Source organism: Octopus sinensis, linkage group LG12 (genome assembly GCF_006345805.1).
Source record: "Octopus sinensis linkage group LG12, ASM634580v1, whole genome shotgun sequence".
Lineage (NCBI taxonomy): Eukaryota > Metazoa > Mollusca > Cephalopoda > Octopoda > Octopodidae > Octopus > Octopus sinensis.
Window position 1 is genome coordinate 78,319,940 of NC_043008.1, and position 17,984 is coordinate 78,337,923.

At 34.7% G+C, this 17,984-nt stretch overlaps 2 long non-coding RNA genes across 2 annotated transcripts in view; both read right to left on the reverse strand.

Annotated features, from left to right (window-relative positions):
• Window positions 1-17,984, reverse strand: part of LOC118765678 — a 131,126-nt gene that overhangs the window by 95,653 nt on the left and 17,489 nt on the right. The gene's annotated exons all lie outside the window — the stretch shown is intronic.
• Window positions 15,309-17,984, reverse strand: part of LOC118765682 — an 8,492-nt gene continuing 5,816 nt past the window's right edge. The window contains exons 2-3 of the long non-coding RNA XR_005001551.1: window positions 15,689-15,692; window positions 15,309-15,319 (exon numbers count right to left, since the gene is read on the reverse strand). This is a non-coding gene — a long non-coding RNA (uncharacterized LOC118765682). The remainder of the gene's footprint in view (window positions 15,320-15,688; window positions 15,693-17,984) is intronic.

A 17,984-nucleotide genomic window follows, 5' to 3' on the forward strand; every position in this document is an offset into this window, starting at 1 on the left:
TGTTAAGGAGGAATGGTCAAGTTGTTAAGAGTAACCAGTCATTAGCTTTTAGCAATGGTCAAGAGTACCACTTTTGTTTATATTTTTGCAACTGTAAATGATTTTTGGTTTTTAGAAATTGGCCATTTCAAAAAGGAATTGTCTGGATTTCTTTTTATTGATGTTTTGTGAAGGTGTGTATGTGTGTGTGTGCAGCGTGTGTGTGGGGGGGGTGCCAGCGAATCTCGAAGGGGTGTCGTTGGAGAAGGGGAGAAAGAAGAAAAAGAGGAAGAAGAAATAATTGTGTTGATATTTATACCACTATTCAGTTCTTTCAACCCAATGTTTGATTCCTGTGCTTACATGGGATGGAAAATCTGGATTACAAAATTCACATTTTAAAATTCAATTTGCTTTGGTGATCAACAAGAATGTAGAGTAATATACATTGTACTAAATGCTACACTATGTTTGTTAAATTATAAATTGAAAGATTTGTCCTTCAATGTATGATGAGCAAAGACTTTCTTGTGTTGAAGTTACAGATGACAGAATACAAACTGACAACCACTGAGTCTGTTGTCTGATCTTCAGTTGATTTAGTCTAATATCTCACTGATTGACAGCTAAATGAATATTAAGTTTTATCATACAGAAGTAACTGGTTGTACAAATTAAAGTAAAATGGTTTCATTCAAATATTAGAATATCATTTGTTCAATGTTGCATTTTCAAACACCAAAACATATGTGTAGAACTCTGTGTGTGTGTGTGTAAGTGTGTGTGTGTGTGTGTGCGCGCGCGCGTGTGTGTGTGTGTGCTTAATACAATTTACTTTACAAATTTGGTCCTTCATCTGGTACAGCTTATTATAGAAATATTTTCAGTCATTCAATTTGGGGGAGAACTTAGTTATGAAGTATTTTTCCATATTCCTCCTGAAGGAGGTGTCATTCTTTGGACATTTGTAGAAGGGAAAGATCTTAAATTTTCCTTCTCCACATGTATCTAGGTGTTTACTTAGTGGTATCTTGCGCAGTTCCTCCTGTTGGACATGTTGTCGGTGAATTCTGGCTCGTTGGCATAAAGAATTTCCAGTTTCAGCTATGTAATCCTCCTTGCATGTGGGGTAGGTTATGCAGTATATTACGTTCTGCGTCTTGCAGTTCATATCTGCATTTATTTTGAATATGTGACCACTTTTCAATTTCATTTCTTTGTCTCCCTCTTTGTATTTGTAGGTGGGGCTACTGCAGATCCCACATCTACCATCTCCGCACTCTTTTGCAAAGAATTCAGTTTTAGTTTCTGATGAGAGTTTCGCTCTCGTTAGTTGTTTCTTCGGGTTTTTGCCTTGTCGTCTACTGTTTTTTTATGCAATATTTGTTTAGTATGTTTTCCTTTTTGGGGCTTTGTAAGACTATTTGTAGGTTTGAATGTATGATTTGAAACATGTTGGTAACTCCAAGGTTGTGTGTGTTTACGAAAGGGATAATGTTTTCTTTTTTTTTGTTTTGGGGGTCCTGAGTTGTGTGATGTCCAGTTTCATTGCTCTTGAGATTCCATTTTTATTAGTTTAATGGGGTATTTTTGTTCTAGTAGGAAGTTTTTAAGTTCATCTAGTATTATTAAGCGTGCTTGTGAGTCTGTTACTATGCAGCATATGCGTCTTGCCATACTATATGGGGTGTTTCTTTTTATGTGGGATGGGTGGCAGGAGTAGAAATTTAAATATTGGTGTGTATCGGTTTTTTTGTAGTGGATGTCTGTTGTGATGATGGAGTTGTGTATCTTGATGTTGATGTCTAGGAAGGGAAGTTCGTTGTGGCTGGTATCTATTGTGAAGTTGATAGATGGGTGCAGTGTGTTGAGGATGTTGTGGAATGTTCGTAGGTCTTCTGATCGGTTCCAAAAGATGAAGCAGTCATCGAGGTAACGTTTCCACTTTTTCTTGATGTCTTCTCTGAAGTCGTGTTCGAAGACTTTCCCTATTTCATAGTATAGTTTGTTCTCAAGGAAACCCATCACCAGGCTGGCATATGAAGGTGCGAATTTTGTAACCATAGCCGTGCCCTTTATCTGTCGGTATGTCTTGTTGTTGAATGAAAATGTATTTTCTTCGAGTATTAATTGGGTGGCTTGGGTAATAAAGTCTGTCTTGAAACGTTTATCTATGAGTTCCCTGTATTTTAGTAGTAGGTTCGTTTCATTTTCGCTAAGTTCTCTTTTATATAGGTTTATTATTTTGGTGTCTACGTGCTTTGTGTGTTCACTCGGAAATTTTTGGTGTATTGGATCTGGAGTATGGTTGAAGTATCCTTTCCCTTAAAAAAGGGGTTGTGCTGTTGCGTCTCCAAATTCCATTTTCAGGTCTTAGGTTTTCTTGTAGCAGTAGGGGTGGTCTGTATGGTCTGTGTGTGTTGTTTTGTCTTTGGTAGTTGTTTTCTTCCCATCTTCTGTGTTTGTTGAGCCAATTTCTATTACTGGGGTTCAGGTTTCTTTGTGGGTAGGTGGATGGTTCATGTTTTGTGTTTGTATTGTATTGATAGAGGGAGTTGTTTTTTATCCATCTTGTAAATTTGTGGGGTCGCATGGGGTTGATGTTTGTATGGTTTGGATTTCTTCGATGTTTGTTGTAGGTTATGTGTTGATTTCTATCCACTTGTTTATTGTTCCATGTGTGTATCCATTTAGGATGTCCAGTGTTATGTGTTGGTGGTTGTTCATATTCTGTTTGTTCTCTCCAAGTGTTATAGGTTGTTGATTGTATGTATCATGCTCGTCTTGCTGCTTGTGTGTTTGTCTTTGTGGGGCTTTGGGTTGATGGTCGTCTTTCATATTTTGTGTGTCTGTTTATTGGGGGGGGGGTTCGGCAATGTAAGGAGCGGGGTTTTGGTTTGTGTTTGGTAGGGCTTATTTGGATGTTTGGGAGTCCAATATGTTCGTGATGCTGGTTTATTGTATCTTTTCATTTGTTTTCGTAGTTTCTTTGTCTTCATAATTGATTTTTCCCCAGAGTTCTTTTCGTAGTTTTATTTCGGCCATTATGACGGTATCAATTGCTTTAATCTTATCTTCCTAGTGTAAGCTTCGTGTTTGTAGAAGGGAAATTTCCGTTTCTAGTCGGCAAAGGGCTAGGTTTGCACGTATTGTTGTTTCTTCTAGTGATTCACCCCTTATTTCTTTGATAAGGAATTTTCTAGGGAGTATTGGGTTCTTCATGTCCCGCCAGTTTTGGTATATGTTGGCTATGTTCTTACAGCGTATGCTTTTCCAATAAGCATGTTTACGTTGGTTTAGAAGTTTGTTCCAGTCTTGGGGTTTTGAAGGTTTTTCTTGGTTCGTGTCAGTTTTTGTTTCTTCGTCATTTGTTTTCCTTTGTGATTGGGGTGGTCCCGCCAAAAGATTTGTGTTGTCAGTTGTGTTTGCTTGATTATTTTTAGAGATAATATTTTGTGTTTGGATCGTATTTATTGTTAAAGCAATGTTTGCAAAGATTGTATCGATTTTTGAAAGAAGTAAATTATATAAGTAAATTATATAAGAAGAATATATATAAATGCATGTATGTATATCAATTTAATACACATTACAAAATAGCATGAATACAAAGAAAGAAGAAAACAGATTTGGAAAAAGTATTTATACAAATTTGTAAACACAGAAAAGAATCGAACCTGAAAGTAACTAACGAAGTCTCAGGTCAAGAGATTAAACTAATGTATGATCTCTGAAATTTATAAGAATTGGCTTTCAACACAATTTGTTAGGGTTGTCGTGGAGCCAGATGGTAAATAGTTGACGTCAATTCTGACAACTCTTTCAAACAGGGTCAAAGTTTTACAATGAAAAACAACTTCACATGTGCTTCGGAAAACCTAATATATGTATTAACTTGATCAGGGTGCCAACAACAATATATTAGTCAAACTGAAAACAGTTTACGTCAGAGGGCGCCGGCATATAGATCCCAAATTAAAATACGAGAATAGGATTAAGCGAGCACATCGATATTTGCGCCACTAACGAACAACCCAATTTCAGAATTTTCCCCCTCAATAAATTCAGGGGCAATGCAACTTATAGTCAGCGCATCAGCAAAGAAACATACTTTATCACATAATATAAACTCTTTTGAATTCCGCCATTACTGATGGAACTACAAGAGTTTAGAACATTCCGACTGCTACGACCATAATTGGTCACTTTTGCGTTATTTGAACATTAAAGATTCTATGATCAATTTACTATGGCACAGCACTCCTATATTTTTCCTTTCTTTCTCCATCTTCTTTCCTTACTTGTATTTCTCTTCCTCTTTCATTTCCTTCAACTCCTCCTCCTTCTCCTTCTTTTCCTTCTTCTTCTTTTTCTTCTTCTTCTTCATCATCCTCTCCTTCCTAGTCTTCCACCCTCCTCTCCTTTATCTCCTTCTTCCTCTTCTTCTTCTCCTCCTCCCACTTCTACTTCTCCTCCCTCGGCTGCTCCGGCTTAAACCACCAATTGCCTTTACCCAAACTATTCCTTCAAATTTACTACTAACTACCTACCTACATACCTACTTACCTACTTACCTACCTACCTACCTTCCTACATACCTACCTGTCTACCTGTCTACCTACCTGTCTACCTGTCTACCTACCTGTCTACCTGTCTACTTACCTACTTACCAACCTACCAGGCATTCACAAAGGAACAGAGAGACACAGACAGACAGACTGTTTGTAAACTATGGTAATATTTACCTATTTAAAGATCATGAAAATATCTACAAAACATTTTACTTAATGTTTCTCTCCAATTTAATTGTTTTTCTTATATTACTCTTAGTTGAAAAAATCTAAATTGACGGAAACCGGTTCTAAAATACATTTCATGATAACATTATTTTAGCATTTTCTCCCTTGTCTTATTTTCCTTATACATATCAAATCCTGTCTTACTTTTCTACCTTCTACATATACCTCCACACGAGAAAATGCCGACAAAAGCAGACACAACAATAACTACCATAAAGGAAGAAACGATAAAAGAAGTCAAGACTATCAACACAACCTGTCAACGTTCTTTTACAAATTCGACTCGATACGTGAACCGAATCGAGAAAAAAATGAGGTAACCGACACGAAAAATACAACCTTCGAAATCGCCGAAAAACTTGCAAACTTATGCAAAACAATTAGAACACCCTTCTCAAGCAACGCGAACCAAGGACCTCCGACCGAGGAAGCGTATGTGATTAATACACTAACAACATGCCAAATGAAACTCCACTTAGTACCACAATGGAACAGAGGAAGAGAAATACAAGTAAGGAAGTTTATTAAACTTTTAATACTCTCTGATAGTTATATAATTTTTAAAAAATAAATAAATAAATAAATAAAAGTTTAAATATATATATATATTTAAAATTTATAAGTTTAAATTATTAATTTAAATAAGTTTTTAAATTTTAACTTTAATTTAAATATTTTAATTTGGAATTTTATATTTTATATTTTATATATATTTTTTATTAATTTTATTTCTATGTATTGGCTTATGATTTTCACTGTTTGATTTGCCTAATAGTGGTTTTATCTCTAATTTAATATAATATAATATAATATAATATATATTTATACTATAAAATTAGATTTAATCCTAAATCTAATTTTTTCCTGTAAGTTTGGATTTACTCCCTAATATTATTATTATTATTATTATATATATATATATATATATATATATATATATATATATACTAGCAGTATAACACGGCTTTGCCCGGGATTAGGTTATGATTATTAAATTAATCAAGTTCTTTATTTCAAACCAAACTAATATCAACGTCAAATTTGGCCGAAATCCGTTGAAATTGGTTTATATATATGGGCAACACACACACGTACACACACATACGTACACCTACTGCATACATGTTTTTTTTACGCGTACATATTCATCTGTGTGTATATGTGTGTGTTTGTATGTGAGGCTGTGTGTGTGTGTGTGTGTGTGTGTGGTGTGTGTGTGTGTGTGTGTGTGTGTGTGTGTGTGTGTGTGTTGCCCGTATATTAACAAAACACTTTTTTCTCGATGGAAAAAACAAAAGTCTTAACAAAATCTTACTCGTCGCTAGAAGGGGACTTAACTCCTGTTTGCAATCAATGGTGATTTTCCCGACTTGAAAATTGTTAAAAGTTTTGGTTGAAAATTTATTTTTACTGCTATTTACTGGTAAAAATAAGTTGATGAAAATACAGCTAGGATCATGACGAATGTCCTCCTAAAGTTGGAGCGACATGCATGCTAATTTGTGGACGTACATAAATTACATTCACGTACACACACATCCTGCCTTTTATATATACAGATGTATATATATATATTCCCGGCCGATGCAACTTCTCTTTTAGGTGCAGGCGTGGCTGTGTAGTATGTATGAGGATAGAAAACTCCGAATGACTCGTCCTTATTTTCTTTGTATCGTCTGTCTGGATGTTTTGCGTTCTTGTCCCATTTTTGTATTATATATATATATATATATATATATATATGTGTGTGTGTGTGTGTGTGTGTGTGTGTGTGTGTGTGTGTGTGTGTATAGAAAAGTAGAGAAAGATGAATATGACTGACAGACTATAGAATTATAGCGTTTCAAAGTGGTGAATGAGAAGGGAAATAAACATGTGAAAGAAAAATCAATGGAAATCAACGATAAAAATATAAATGAGCGTGAGGATATAGACCTTAAAACTAAATGAAAACTAGGAAGACAGAAAAAGAGAACATATATGAGAGAGCTGAAAGATCGTGTAGAAATGGAAATAAATAAATGGTATGGGCAAATAAAATATAGGAGAAAGGCTGCCTTTCATAACATTACGTCTTCTGCAGAAAGATATAGCAAACTTAATGCAATTCCTTATGTTGAAAGAAAGACCTTCAAACAATTACGAGAATAGTAAAACACATGAGAAAATTGGCTGAATACTTGGTATATTGGATCGCAAATAAATATTGCGCTTAATAATATAGAAAAAATACAGGATTTTATATTTTAAAATCATCTTTCCTAAGGTAGCAACCTTATGAAAAGTAATTTTCAAAATCCAAGATGCATGGCAAAACATCTAACTCTCCAAATAAATTTTCAAGTGAAATTGAATATTTATGGGTACACACGTGTATGTGGCAATGACTCTTTCCATTACTGCGCATTTCGTGAATGTTTATATCTTATTTCTGCGGATAGGAATCACGAAAAGATAAACCTTCACCTCAAAAGCTGTCTATAGCGCTGAATTACAGCATCAACTAAAATGTGAATAAGCAGAGACAGAGCGTTAAATGTAATGCATGGTGAATAGTTACCCAAACTCTCTGCATATTGTATTTCGTTTTACACAAACACACGTGCGCGCGCACACACACGCACTCAGACTTTCTCTTATTGTTTCTCATCCTTTCTCTCTCTCTCTCTTTCCTTTACTTTCTTTCTTTCTCTCTTTTTCTTTTTCTTTCTTTCTTACTCTCTCCCTCACACACACACACATATATCAGTATATGTATGCATGTATGTATGTAAGTATGCATGTATGTATGTATGTATGTATGTATGTATGTATGTATGTACAACGGGCTCCTGTCAGTTTCCGTCTACCAAATCCATCCAATGCTCAGGTCGGCCCGGATCTATAGTAGACAATTCACATCGAAAATATTTTGGAGCAGGGATATCACATTATTTAACCCTGTTATCGATGGAAATTGGCTCCAAGAGTGAACCGCTGTTGTTAAAATGACGTTTCATATCACTATGGAGTTGCCGATGAATTCAGGACGACATCGAAGTTTACTATGAATAATCCAGAAGTGGTTCTACTAACAGTGTGGTAGGCTTTTGTTGAATCGACAAAACCCTGGTTTAGAGCTATGCGATGTTCGATGCATTACCCCAGCTTCTTCGATGAGGCTTATACCTTTGTAATTTCCGAACACGAATTTGGATCCTTTTCCTTTGAACTCTGAAATTAGAATAGCGTCAACCCAGTCTTGCGTGGCAGGAGCACCCGATTAGACGTCTGATATTAGATGATGGATCTCCTCAAGCAAGCTTGCCATCTCTGTAGAAAGGAACTTCAATGAGAATATTGGCAAAACCCGGGACCTTCGTAGTATTAATTGCTTTAATGTTTTTTTTTCTTTTTTATCTCTTCTCTAGTGGAAAGGTCCCACATCTCAAGGACAATATCTTTTAGGGGCAGATTATTGATGACATTTTCACGAATAACTGGAGGATTATCAAAGAGGTTTGTGAAGTACTCGGTCAAGCGTTTCATGATACCTTCATGGTCCTTAAAGAGAAAGAAACTATCCTTTGACCTGGGTGGTACCCCAGGTGAAGACTGAGGACATGAGACTTGTCGGATTAAGTATTTATCCTTACGTCATCCACATTATTGGATGATTTACCGATTCGCTAATGTGTATATATAAAGTTAATATAAATAGCAGGATTGGCTGTGTGGTAAGAAACTTGCTTACTCGTACCAACCACATGGTTCCAGATTCAGTCCCACTGCGTGACACCTTGGGCAAATGTCTTCTACAATAACATCGGGTCGACCAAAGCCTTGTGAGTGGATTTGGTAGACTGTAACTGAAATAAGCCCGTCGTATATGTGTGTGTGTGTGTGTGTGTGTGTGTGTGAGTGTGTGTGTGTGTGTGTGTGAGTGTGTGTGTGTGTGTGTGTATGTGTGTGAGTGTGTGTGTGTGTGTGTGTGTGTGTGTGTGTTTGTATTTGTCCCCCAACATCACTTGACAATTGTTGCTGGTGTGCTTACGTCCTCGTAATTTGACAGTTCGGCAAAAGAGACCGATAGAATAAGTACTAGGCTTACAAAGGATAAATCCTGGTGTCGATTTGTTCGGCTAAAGGCGGTGCTCCAGCACAGCTGCAGTCAAATGACTGAAACAAATAAAAGAGAAAATGAAAAGCAGTTTGCAATGTTTCACCAAAACTCGAAGTAGTTCGCTGGAGCTTCTAATACTCGCTGGCGCGCTCGTGTGTGTGTGCGTGTGTGCATTTATGCATGTGTGATAAATCTGCTACCTGACTTCCTTTTTTATTGATAATTTATCATAAACGTGTCCGAGTTGATTTTGATAGCGCAACTGACATTAGAACCCCTACCCACACCCAAATACAACCACCTTACCAGTGAAAGACTCCATTTAATGAATATTATATTTAGCAGAGAACGTAAAATTAAGGGAAAGGGTCCAGATTTTCCATGACAAATAGAATTATTTCACCAACATATTAGATATTCTTTCTTTCCTTAATGAGCATATATTTCATACATACTCACATACACATAACACTGCTCAAAAAATTTGAACATTTTGCAGTCCCATGAACTAAAAATGTGAAATTTATGGTACTTTTAACGCAGATTTTGAATCTGTTTTTAGAATTTTTCTATCAGGCATGATTTTTATGTGACAGAGTAATAAAATTATATAATAAATGTACTATATTAATGCAGAAATAAGGCTGACAATTATAATTGGTCAACAGAATAAATGAAAAATACTGTCCCACAAACAAAAGTAGGTGAACTCAATAGCATTTTATCTACAGAATTCAAGTGTGTGTTTCAGATTTTTTCCATAAGTCATAGTTTTTCTCTGAGAGAATATGTAAATTGTTAAACAATTATATTTCAGGAATTCAAAAATCAGGCTAATATTACGAAGAAACTTACCTTTAAGACGTAGAGGCGTATGATTTTCGACTGTATTTAGCTTCTGAGACGTGCCTTTTTAGTGACCAACAAATAACCAGCCAATATAAAAGAGCTCCACTTCTCTTAGTACCGGGTTTTCATGTTCAGAATATCCTTATGAAACCTCTCGTCGTGCTCGTCACTGACAGCCCCAAGATTTGCAGGGGAAAAGAAGTCTAAGTGAGAGTTCAAGAAGTGGATTCTTAAGCTTATGTTGCATCCCAAGACCTTGTATAATGTCAGTAACTCTTTCATAATGTCTGAACAGTTCTGTGATTCCCTAAAAAAACTCTCTACAAACTTTCTTAAATGACAGCTACACAGCTTTTTCAGCATCAATGAACTCTTCATCAAACTTTCGGTCTCTCATCAGCTCCCTAATCTGTGGCCCAACAAAAATACCTTCCTTGATTTTTGCTTCACTTACACTTGGAAATTTTGTTTTCAAATACGTTAATCCCTTGCTAGTTCTGTCCATGCCTTAGTCGAAGTTCTTCCTCAACCCTAACGTAATATGCAAAGTAGGCAGATAAATTTCCTAAGAATCTGCAAGAGGAGAATTGATGACATTCTGCCCAGGGGTCAGAGATCGTTTCGGCCACACATTTCTTTTTATAATGATTTTTCTTATTCCGACTATCCCACTCACCCAGATGCATTCCAAGTAAAAGTACTACAACTTTTAGGTCACCACAAATACTGCACTTATGTTCATCATACTTAATTTTTTCCATCAGAAATTTCATACTCTCACATATTTCCTTCATGTTAGCTGCATGGACCAGAGGAACAGCAGAAAACTTATTTTGGTCTCTTTCTGGAGAAGATACTATCCCTTTAACCTGGAACCAAGAAGTTCAGCTTGCTTTTTCGACAAGTTTAAATCCCGCACAAGATAAAGCAGCTCTCCTTGACTCAACAAATGTGGTTCACTTGAAGAACAGTTAGGCTCACAAAGTCCATGTCTTCTGTTTCTTTCTCCACATCTTCATCACTTGAGTCGTTGTCAGTAAGTGTCATTTGTTTTCGAGGGTCAGGTACAAGTAAGTGTTGACTGTGAAATACTGGTGTCATAGTAGATTGTAAATTAGGATATTTTACAATATGCTTGGATTTTGATGTTATACCTAGTAGCAATCTCTCTCCAAATCACAGGGAGGGCAGTGAGAGGCCTGACACAGGTTACACAACACACATGAGGAGCCCAGATTTCATCCTGGTCACCCACTTTGCAGTCAAAATAATGCTCATAGCACTTTTTAACCAATGGCGTGAAACGCCGTCTTTGTGGTTTTAATGTTAAGTCACCGCAAATATATAAAAAATGATTTGCGATGTTATTACAGTCTCTTGGCATTATGAAGATGAACACAATCGCACGCTTACACTTCAAACACAGCACTGATAAAGCATCGGTGGCTCATCGACTCAATGTTGCCAAGCTTCGGTGACTCATTGACTCATATAGCTAGATATATGATTTCATTAGGTTAATTCTATTCATAAACATTTAAATTAGGAGCATTTCTTAAACTGTTATTTTCACATTTCAACAGTTTAACTGAAATTTAGCCCACGTAACAGGAACTGAGAGGGATATTATGGAACATAGAAACTGTTAGTGGTACAGATAATTTGATGTTATTTTATTAATTCTGCATGCAAAAACATATAAGATACTGGTATAATTTTTCTTGGGACAAACTCCTGGTTGACTAATGTAATTAATGCATGTTAAATAATTATACATACATATATATATATATATATATATATATATATTATATATATATATATTATATATATATATGACGCACTATATATACACACACACACTATATATATAGTGAATCACCTGAGAGATGAGAACTTACAGTATCCAATATCAAATATTAATCTCATATCGAGACTTCTATTCAAAAATGTTAATTCTTCCGGTAGGAGGAACAGCAATGTTAACACAATGGGTATTGAATGCAAAATAGTAAAGATTTTTGAACTGTTTGAACCGGGTCCAGCTGTCCAATTTATTGTACAGTACTTTCATTATGAATTAAAATGCAAACGTACTTAAAGGAGCAAATTAATGGCTTCCCTAGAGACCTACAATCATAAGTGAAAGGATTCGAAGCTGTGTTACAGAATGACCTTCCTTAATTGTAGAAATAGCACGTTACAATTTGTAAACTAAAACACGTTAATATTTAATGGTTAGAGCAAAATTATATTTTTAAAGTATAATAATAAACAAGTATTATATTTTGTTTTAGTGTTTGCTCAGAGTTAATTCTCTGTCAGCATTCAAGAATAAAAAAAAATATCTAATTATACGCTGTAGATTAAGACACTTTTGTACGGTAGATAAAAGGAAATATGGCATTAGAAAAGCTCTTCGGTGTATCAGGTTGAGCGACACATGAGACGGTTTAATGGAAAAAAAATTCCATCATTATTTTATAAACATTATGCAAAAATATTTGAACCAATTATCTTACTTAAAGAATATGCTGTGAAATACATGAAAATTAATGACACAAATGTAGTATTGCATGAGATAAGGAATTTGTTATGGGATGGGGGGTCAACTAATGAAAACCTTATAATCTGCATAAGAAAACTATGTTCTTAAACAACTGGGTTTTTTTAACGGCTTTTATTTGATTACATCTCTCACATGTCTCATCAACCTAACATTTGTATCAAGCACAGGAAATAAGAATAGGTATAAAAAAAACCTTGCTAAAAGCAATTTATATGAATCATTTTCTTGAGTATTGTTGTGTGCTTTCTATGTATAATGTCAAGAAAAGTAAATTGTCTTGCATTCCGTGAATTATAACATGACAATCTAAATATAGAATCATAAACAGCAACTTACATTAAAACTATATCTCAATTTATAAAATGTCATAACGATGATAGTTTGAGTAACTAATTATATTCAAGAAATATAGCAATTAACTTATAGAAATGTATATAAATGATAGGATATTCCAGCTAGGTTTCGTCTAATTTCCCTTCTGTTGATATTGGACGGTAATTGTCCATTAAGAAAAGTGTCCAGAGAAACTAGTAATGCCAAGCAGTTTACCAGATTCTCTTTCAGGAGACTTATACGTTTGAAATACATTTATTTAATAGATTTTCTTTTCGTTTTCCTCTTTGATTTACTCTATTGATACAATATTGCACTCGTCTCACGTTTTGACTGTTTCCAATATCTAGCTTAAAATTTCATCCTCGATTGTATATGGGGAACAACTTTTTCTTTTCATTATTCTTACCGAAAGCTTATGGCTCTTTCCTTATAAACCTACAAGTTATCTCTTCAACAGCGCAGGGCATATTTTCCACATCAACATTATGTTGACTTGAGAATGGTGACAGAAAATAGCAGTGTAGTTCAAGAACAAATATTGGACGGTGGACTGCCATAATCAGTGAAGTGTCGAATAAAATGTCTTGTGGTTTTTGTTCTAGCTCTTTACATTCTGAGATCATTTACAACCGGGGTGAATTTTACCTTTTATCTCTCCGAGAGTCGATGTGATTGATTGGCTCGAAAATTGCTGTCCTTATGCCTAAACTGGAGCAATTGTCATAGGATAAACTTAGTTGCCCCTTGATACAGCAGATGAGTCGTGATGCACTTATGTCCAATGTATTAATTAGTTGTCCTTACACATAAGATATACATTTTAATTGTCCATATTATATTTAAAAAAACTATTGTAACGACAGGTTATCCCGATAAACCTCCCTACATGTTAATAACCACTAACTTTGAATTTATTTACAGTGGATCCTTTGAGATTAGTAACACTTATTAATTGCTATAGACACAGCGTGATAGAATATAATTGTAGAAGAGATTTGATCATTGCTCAGAGTGAGTCTGTAAATTAACGGTACTTTTTCACTATATCTAATCATTAAATCATTAAAATCTAACTTCACTACTGTACCCACTACAGCATATAGTTTATCATAAGCATCTATTATGTTTCTTTTTTGTATGGAATTACTGACCCATATTTCAGCAATTTTAGTTAGATGTTATTCATTATCCTTACTCAACACATGATTATAAAATGTAATATTTCGATTGCATACATATATAAAAGTTATCAGCTGAATATCAAGTATTTCGATAATATAGAAGCTGTGACCTTCATCTGTAAGATGTATGCCTGTTCATGCTAGAAACTAGCTGGGTTTCTTATGACAATTTTATATTAGGTAGAAAAAATTCCGTCGCCTTTTTTTATGATCAGTTGGGAGGGGGCGCTTTTCCGTGAATTGCAGTATAAGAAATCATTAAATTTTACATTTTAATATTTTTTTTCTGTTTTTGCTGATTATTTTATGCCATAGTGGTTAAGTTCGTATCGATTTCACCCTTCTAAAATAAGTTTGTATCAGACCTATAACAGACACTGCATGTTGTATGAATTTAAAAAATGGGTCTTCAGTAATAGAAGCGACTAAAAATCTTCGTTGTCTATAAAATTGAAGCTTTAACTGTTCAGTTATGTGAACAATGGTTTGGCCAGTTTCGCTCGAGAAATCTTTTTCTCCCAGATTTCCCTCGATCTGAACGACTATATTAGGCACCTAAAACTAAAATTGAGGAAAACCTAAAGCAAGAGAGTGAGCAAAACATTTCAACTCAAGTCATGATTTCATCATCGAGCAACTTCATGAACTATGAGATGTGTCTAAATTTGAGCAGTGGATCCCTCACCATCTGCTTTTAATTTTAATCAAAGAGTTGTCTTCTACTAATCATTGAAGAGTACACTTGCTACCGAAACTTTTCTAAGTAGAAACATTACTAGTGTTTAAAAATGAGTTCTCTAAAATCATACCCAACGGATACAATTGTTAGCACCTAAGAATGTCGCTTGTCATGAAGTGTTAAATCAAAGCGAAAAAATTAATATGGGTAAGTATTGCTGTCAATTAGAAACAATGCATAAAAATCTGCAGGAAAAGAACCCATCATTCGTCAGTCGTAAAAGGTTGTAGCGGAAACACAATAATGCAAGCCCACATATTGCCCACTTCACTCCGATAAAGATTAATTATGGCACTCATCTGACCTCACCCATCGACTATCATCTTCGTAGCTCATTGCAACCTTATTAATTGTGAAGAGGTTAAAAATTATATTGAGTGCTTCTTTGGTTCGGAACCTGAACATTTTTACGTTCAAGGGACCAACAATTTGCCAGATAGATGGGACTATGTTATCAATGATGAGAGGAAATATCTTCATTAGATATAGCAAAGCATAGAAACATTTGTTTCTTTTTTTTCCCCTATCTTGAAATGCCACATGATTTTCTTACTCACCTAATATTATAATTTGACCATGGCCCAAAAATGCGTCTGAAAGAATGTCCAGTAATATTTTTGGCACCACATTGTCAAAAGATTAAGCAAAATTAAGTGCTATTTTCAAGGGAACATTGCAAGACGTATAAAAGTATATGAAATCCAACACTTAGTAACCCTGCCACTATTCCTCACAATATTTCGTCACATTTTCATTCCTATCTTTCTGGATATCTTGAGCTTTCATTAAATTTTGGGATATGGTTTACTTTCAGGGTGAATGTGGAATTGATTTATTTTTGCTAAAAACTAAGCACATTGCATTGGATTGCGATACAGTCAACTGATTAGAAAGCAACTAGCAAAGGTATATTCCAAAATCGAATTCGTGGTGTTTAAACTTAGTAAATAGAAGACAAAACAATTTTTCGGAGGTAAAAGTTGTCAAACCCTGACATAATTGAGGACCGTATTCAGATTGCCATCTTTCTTTATAGAAACATCAAATAAATTACGCCGTTTTATATAAAACAAAGGCTACTTCAGTATATCAATATATATTTTACTTTAAATGTAGGAAATTCGCACCTCAAACTTAGCTGGAAATAGATGGGAGAGTAAGTTTCTAAATAAAACAGTGAGAGAGAAGTGATTACAGAGTGAGTGTAAGAGATAACAAAGCTAGAAAAGAGTTCTGCAGCCACAGCTGTATAGTTCAGGTTAGAACATTGACAATTCATTTTCTTCCTTGCGAAAATAACTTCTGCAGCGACAGTTATAGCAATAATCGCAGTTAAATCACAGATTATCTTTCAGTTACAACGGTATTAGAATACACACACACACACACACACACACACACAACACACACACCACACACACACACACACACACACACACACACACATATATATATATATATATATATATATATATATATATATATATATATACATACAGCCATTATAATTCATTATTTTCTATTATTCTTTTAATTAGAAATCTTTTCAGTTATATTGTCTTGTTAAGGTCGGCTATGAGCATTAAAAAAAACTTTTTGTTTGTTTGTGCCCAGTTAACATCAAATACAACAATATAGGATAAAATAGCTGGAATTAGCAGTAATTATTCATAGATGTTCGTGTGTGAATAAATTATGAAGATCAGCAGTAAGACCACACAGAAAGATTAGAGACATATTTGATGGATTGAATTTTATAAAGCGTAGAAGATTTAAAGAACTGCTTAATAATAGAATTCTAATGTTTGTGTAAGTATTTCTTAAATAGGCTGATCTTGAATTAATTGGGCATAGTTATGATTTTAGAATGAATTATGATAATTATAATAAACTAATACAAAACGCCTACGATAAAAAAAATATCACAACTAAACAGTAGGGTTTGAGACATTAAGGCAACGGATCCGATGTCATACACATTAGATCTGATAGCGTGTTGATGATTGATGAATGCTTTTAATAGCCTTAAAAATACTTTTTACTCAATAGAAACTGTTGTCTATTTCTATCTATTTCGCTTTATGCAAAGTGAATTTTCTTGGCGGCTTCTAAATAAATGATAATCCATATGAAATGATGAGAATAAGCATGGGGCATATATTGCTCAGGAAAATATATTTTCAGAAGTTTAAATATGAACAGTAAGTTAATAATTTAGGTCCTCATTTTATATTTTCTGATATTACTCTCATATTCTCTATCTAATAAATGATACTGTATATCAATACATATATATATATATATGTATATATATATATATATATATATATATAATATATATATATATATATATAATATATATATATATATATATATATATATATATATACATATATATATGTATGTATGTATATACACATACACACACACATATATATATACATAAATATATGTGTGTGTGTGTATGTATATAATGTGTGTATGGTGATAAAAGGATAGAAACGAACGAGGATGAAACATGGAAGGTAGCTGAAGGAAGAAGGAAGAGGAAGAAGGAAAGTCAATATGAACCCCAACCCGTATCCATCCCACCCATATCTTCTCAACCCCAACCATCTACCCGCAGACACCAATCCTACCCATTCCCCACCGACACAACAAAGAAAAAAAAAGAAGCACAAAAAAACACAAACCTCACCTCTCACTTGTTATGCTTGAATTTTAGTCAAAGCAGTAAACATGGAATTGGTTGAAAAATTAACAAGATGGAAGGACACGAAGTTTGTAAATATGAAAGAAAAAGAAAAGGATAGCATAGTCACAAGCGTGTTAGTGCCGGAATGTCGGTTAAGAGAGATAGGGGAGTATCACGAAGGTATTAAATATAGGAAGGTGGTAATACAGGAGGTGGCGGACGGTGCAAGAATGAGGAACTGGAACAGAGATATGGGATAAACATGATGCTGTTGAGGTTTGGTAGGTGGCACATTTTCATTTATCATTTTCATTGTCATTCATAGTTATATTTTTAATTTTTAGCTGTTATGTACATGTCATGTATTGCCCCGTCTGTGTGCGCCCCTTGTTTGTAATGAAAAAAACAGTCACTATGGGAGAGGGGGGTGATCAGAGTTTGTTGTAGTGTCTTTGTTTTTCTCCTCTCTCTCCCCCTCTCTCCCCTCTCTCTCACGTCTGCAACAATGGTCTCGCAGGTGTCTTCAAAGGAAGGTCTTGCTTGGTGGACTTTAAAATGCCAGGCTTCACGGTTAGCGCAGACCAGAAGATAGTTCGCCATACAGTATGATCTATATATAAAATGGAGAAACTGTACAAAATGTATAAACAATGATGAGTAAAGCACCGGCACAGTTTCGATTACCTGTTGTTATCCGTAGATTTAATGTAGCAACTCCATAGTGGCGGTTGGGGT